This window comes from Brachionichthys hirsutus, chromosome 23 (genome assembly GCF_040956055.1).
Source record: "Brachionichthys hirsutus isolate HB-005 chromosome 23, CSIRO-AGI_Bhir_v1, whole genome shotgun sequence".
NCBI lineage: Eukaryota > Metazoa > Chordata > Actinopteri > Lophiiformes > Brachionichthyidae > Brachionichthys > Brachionichthys hirsutus.
This window is the reverse complement of record NC_090919.1, coordinates 2,408,079-2,414,139: the sequence shown is the minus strand read 5'-3', so window position 1 is coordinate 2,414,139 and position 6,061 is coordinate 2,408,079.

Sequence of the window (6,061 nt, the reverse complement as noted above, 5' to 3'; positions counted from 1 at the left end):
TCGCTGGTGTTTTGGCTCCACCTACGGCCAACGTCGGCGTTCTTCCGATCACACTGATCTCTTGACCTTTCAACTTTTGGAACGTGGCCCTTTCAACAACAAAAAAAAATACTCCACCTCACACACTTGGCCGGTAAGCCTCATTCAGAGGACCTGACGCATATTTACGAGCGTGTGTGCACAAGTAAGGAAGTCCAACAAGTTTCTGTTTGTTCCATGTGTGTGGCGACTTGGCAGCAGAAGGCAGGAGGGATCCTATTTGTTTGTTTTACCCTCCAGACGTGTCAGAGAGCAGATTAAGGGATTTATCTTGGGGGGGGGTAGTGCAGACTTAAACTCTTCACCCATTCATGTCCCTGGTTGATGAGCAAAAACACTGCGAGGAGGTCAGAGAAATCAAGAAGAGAATAAAAGCCATGCGATGGATGCCTGTATGAAAAGATGGAAGGCTGCTGGGAGGGGAAAGAGGAGAGGAAGTGATGCGTTGACGCCGTGGTACCTCTTCCAGCCGTCTGATCTTCTCTTGTTTTAGTGCTAATCCCAATTTTAAGTACCAACGGAATTAGGGACCCCAATTCCTCCTCTTTGCCGAGACTTGCACGCAATGGCTTTATTGCAGGACAGAAGCATCTCTGCTGCAAGTAGAACTATTTTTGCTCAGCGCTGCAGTGTTCTATATTTTAATCACGATATTTACTTTAGTATGCGGGCCCCTTTTTCACTGCGTGTTTTGGTACCACTGGTCAGCCACATATTGTTACACTGCTGTCCTGCGTTAATCTGAAGGCTATGCTAGCTAGGATGTTCCTTTAAAGCAGATAATCAATGTATAAAATATGTTTTACCAGATGAAACTACTCTATTAATAATGTGGGTAATACAATAGTAGCACACTATGAAAAGTACCACTCTATAATAAATATTGTGTCTAATTTTGTATACTTTACTTCGCATTTTTACAACGTACAGACCTTTGTAGTTTTAAATGAAATAATTATTCTTGTATTTTTATTTCCTCTCGTTTTATTATGGTTATTTTTGATTGAATGATCTGAACACAAAAGATTTGCACCAAGAAATACAGGTTAGTTTAAGATTTAAAAAAAAAAAAAAGGGCCCCATCTCTTTGTCTGGATCCACTGTGAAATTCAAAGATTGCATTTTTGCATTTTGTCACACTCTGACACAGAGTTTCATGACAATTAATCAAGTAGTTTATAGCAAAACTGATGCAAAAGCTAGAAAGAGGAGTGTTTAGGAAGAGACAGAAACTCATCAGCCTGCCACGCGCGTGTGTGTGTGTGTGTGTGCGTGTGTGTGCGTATGTGTGTGTGTCTGTGAACGCCAAGCTCAAATTCAACCGCAGGTCGTCCAGGCTGGGCCCGTGGCCTACCGTGGTGTGGCTCTTTTGTAATGTATATCAAGTTCACCGGGGGCCTTTTCATCTGACAGGCCATTGTTGAGGGAGGCTAGCCGCCGCTCCGCTCGCCTCTTAACCCCTCCCACCCGACACGGGAGCAGGTTGCCTCGCAATTGTTTTATGGAAAATGCACGCGGGCCTGACCGGGTGTCTGCCAGGCGAGGACGGAAGGGAGGGTGGGTTCTGTGTCTGTGTGTGTGTGTGTGTGTGTGGGGGGGGGGGACGCCGACCCCTTCAAACGCCCCTGACCCTGAGCAGATGGCGAGGCCGTGTCTCTCCGCTGAGCCAGAATTAATAGGGTGTGCCATGTCACATTGTCTGAGACGGGCCTGCTGAAAAACTCCCCTCACCTCACCACACCCCCATGCCCCACTTCTATCCTAATTTTTCCACCCCCCCCACACACACCAATTCTTCTCCCTTTTTCACTCCACCATTTCTCTCTATTTCTTGCTTGCTCTCCCCTGCGCTTGTTTGCTCATTTATTCCCTCCTTCACCCATTCATTTGTTCACGTGCATCTCATTCATCCCTCTCTTTTAGCGGACACTCATTCACAGGTTTGCCCACTTGCCGAGGCTTTATCAGAGGACAATTAAGGCACCTGCGTTTCTAAAGCCCCCCCCCACTGAATGCCTGCCACCCCGTTTCCTCACCCGCCGGTTCTCACTATTCCTTCTCTTCACTCGTTCAGTTTTTCCTGCATCCGGCCTCACTCATTCGTTTGATCTCTGAAATCTAAAACCAGGTTTTTCACCCTTTAAGGTCGTCCCGAACCAAACGAACGAACGAGCCGAGGCCGATGGGAATGTTTGTTGTTCTTACAGGTTTTGGTCAGAGACGTAATTAACAAACGACAGCAGATCGTCCATGTTGTTGTCACTCAACATGGTGGGCCAGTTGAGCAACTGCCCGACGCTGCCATCCGTGGAGTCGCCACTGTGGATGTCCAGTATCTAATCTGTGGGTGTGGGTCAGCGTACTCTCCCGGAGCGGCGGGGCAGCTGCCAAGAATGGGACGGAGGGTCAGGGGCGTGTTCAGCCCCCCCCTCGTCCTAATCACCAGTCCCGCTTCCTGTTGCACCCCTCCCCCCGCCACCCCCTTTGCCTCCATCGGCCACCAGACACACAGCCCGGGAGATGGAGGAGCAGGAGGAGGGGAGGAGGCTCATCGACTCGGCCCGGAGAGTCGCTGCAAAATGCTCGTGTGTGAGCGTTTAAAAGGTTAAGGTCAAGGATTTAGAGGTTCTCTTGGCGGAGGCTTATTCCCCCCCCCCCCAACACCCAAATATGTTGCGGTTACCAAAGTGAAGCTTTCTATCTGAACATCATCTCCTAAACAATTGCAAAAGCAGCCCGGATGTGGACGCGAATACAGCCTGTTGCCTGATGTTGTTAAACACACATGAATAATAATGAATATATTATTCAATATTATAATATGAATATATTCAAAGAATATATTCTGAGGCCTCACCCAGCAGCTTTTGCTGCAGGAGTCTCTCTGACAAAGGCGGCCGGCCAAGCTAAGCGAGTTATGCTCTTAGTTTACTGGATGTGAATATCCCAAGAGTGTTTCCACAAAGTGGAGAGCTTTACTTTTGTTGGAAGGTTCCATTGTTATGACATTTTGACCCTGTTCCTGATTGGTCTCTTAAGGGTTTGAATTTTGGAGGAGTTGCTGCTCTTTTTTTTTTTTCCCCGGGACAAGAGCCTCTCCAAAAACACTGCCCCCCCCCCCAGGAGATTATGTTTTAACCACATCCTGACGACAAACAAAGTAACTTGTGTTGGGTTTCGCTCCATCGTCATCGTTTCTCATCCTTCCCCGTATTTTATTTTTCTTTATAACAAAATGGCGGCGGTTCGTCAGCTCAGCGTGAGATAAGCTGGGTGTGAAAGTTTCTTGGACCGCAGTGGGAAAACCTGCTAATTTCATCTTAAGCGCTCGATAGAAAGGATTATGAGCCTTAGCTGTCGAACTGTGCAACGCCAGTCACAAAGTTGCTTCATCTTGTGACCCCTTTCACATTTTCAAGAGCGAGGTACGTGCGTCGGAAGGGCAAATGGGTTTTAAAAATTGGCACACGTAGCGGAGCAGGCCAAATTTAAATCGCGATAAGACGAATGGGATGATCTATTGGTGAGTAACGTTTCCACATCGGGAGCAGAATCTTTCAATCTAAAGCTCTCGTTCCTTCTGAGCCACGAGCTTAAGCAGTCAAGTGGGTGGATTTACAGGCCTGAGGCTTATGAGTTAGTCACAATGGCTGCGTCTCAATTAAAATAAATGCTTTTGCGCCTAATGAGAGAATGGGACATGGGGGGGTTGAGACTTTTGTGGAAACTTGATTCAAGCAAAATCATGACAATTAAAAGCATAGAAAATTTACGTTTTGTCTTTTTACTGAATATATTTTGTAAGAAATTGAAAGAAGAGCTTTGAAAAAAATAAGTTATGTAACCAAAGGTCAAATTTTCAAACCCTAAAAAGTTCTAGATCTGGGAAAAATCCTCTAGTGCACTCCCCTTTTCTCTGTAAAGCTCTCTTCTTTCTTTCTTTCTTTCTTTCTTTTCCTGTTTTCAGCTGTAAAACATTTCAGGAAACGTTATGCTCCCCCCCCCCCATTCAACTCTGAGTGTAACTGGAGGTTCTCTGATGACCATAAAAAAGAGAGGGAAAGGAAAAATGATTGAGGGCAGGATGAGGTCCTCGTCCCAGCGTCTTCATAGCCAGGGCCGCGGGCCAGGCACACTCTCATGCAAAACCTCATCCCTCCACACTCTTCTCTCTAGCCCTTTTTTTCCCCTCCCTCGTTCCTCCTTCCAGAACAGCGAAGTGCCATAAAAATTAAACATCCTTCTGAAAAGTTTGAAATGTTCAGATTTGTACAGCTTACATCGCAGGAAGCAACTTTTTACAGTGTGCATTTATAGGTCAATAAAAATATTAGCATTTTAATTCTCTAGTGTAAAAATGATAAATTATTTTTCTGGTCTCTTAGGAAGAAATTGATGAAGCATATTTCCAAAAACTTTTTAACAGCTATTTAAACACCCTTTAAATAGCTTAAAATATTCATTGCTCTTCCAACTTCCAAGCCTGAGCATTCAAAAATAAAAGCTTCTTTATGTTTCAGCTGAGGTTTTGGGTGGTGATGAGTCTCCCCGATATGATGGCAACGCGCTGTTCTTCCCTGTAAGGCCCATTCATGTGTGTTCACGCCATTGTTTTCCACATTCTAAACAGGAACTGCAATGTTACCGGAGGGAATTTTAAACGTGGCGAGTAGAAACCCTCCATTTATTGCCTCATCTTCCTTAAAAAGCCTTGCAGTGTTATCACCCATGATAAAAAAAAAATCATTCACCCATAAAAAAATAAATATATTACTATCAGCTTTTAATGGTGAATACTGCAGAGAGGTAAAATGGACCATCTGTGTGAATCTGGGAGGATAAAGGCGCTCGCCGCCACCGGTTTCCCTCGAACCGATCGCCGCTGCTCTTTATTCCACGGTAAACACGTGGGAATAGTATTTCAGCGCCACAAGATAAACAACTCCTGGACTTCGCGCAAGTCTCGCGATACGGGACGTTCCCACTGTGCTTGCCTATTGTGAGAGTTTTCGAACTCTCGCGTGATCTCGGAAGTTTCCCACGCCTGTTTTTTTGTATGGCGTCTGCCCTTTCTCTCTCTCTCTCTCTCCCTCCCTCTCTCTCTCCCTCGCTGCTCATCCGCCGCCTCCCCCTTTTCTCTCCGGCTCCCTCGTCCCTGCGCCTCCAGTCTGCTCCCGTTGTCTCGGCGGATTGTTGGGTTCGGTGGGGAAGGGAAGGATATCGCGAGCATTGGAGTTTCGGTGAGAGTTTGTGGAAGATGGCGCCTGTTGTGACAGGGTGAGTCTAAAGATTCGGGGTCGGCGGTGGGGGGGGGAGCCGAGTTGGGGGGAACACAAGTTATTGACACCAAAAGGCTTAATTTAAACACATGCGCTGTTAGCTCGGCCGCGCCGCGAGTGTTCTGGAAGTCATTTCTTTCTCTGTGTGTTTTTTTTCCCCCTTGGGGCGGTTGGCGTTACTTAAGATGACTTGCTGCGGTGTTTTTAGCGAGCTAGCCTCGGCTACTTCACCCCTCGGTGGTCCCTGGCTGTTAGCTAGCGGGCTAGCCAGCGAAGCTAAATACAACCGAGTAGAGACGTGGCTTTTCAGACTGTAACGATGATGTGCTTATCCGTATTTCCAACTGAAAGTGATTGTAATAACTCCCGGTCTTTCTAGTCGTTTCCGAAGCGTCCCCCAGTCTACCCGGGCGTAATGTTTACGCATCTGCATTTACGACTTACTACAGCTAGCTGTCCGATAATGGGCATTAGCTAGCGATGTCTGAGTGAAACACGTTGTTGCTTTTGTGACCAAGCCGTCCTCTCTGTTTGTGTTTTTCCTACGTTGTACTGCATGAGTATTTCTGGCACTAAATATTTAAGCTTTAAGAAGTGTACTACAACCTCAACCTAATATATATATATATATATATCAGACAGCAGTGTCAGAACAGAGTAGTAGTTAGTTAAATTGTGACAAGCATATGAACTGTAAGCACAAACTAAATGAGGACACAGTTCAACGCTAATTGCGTAATTAT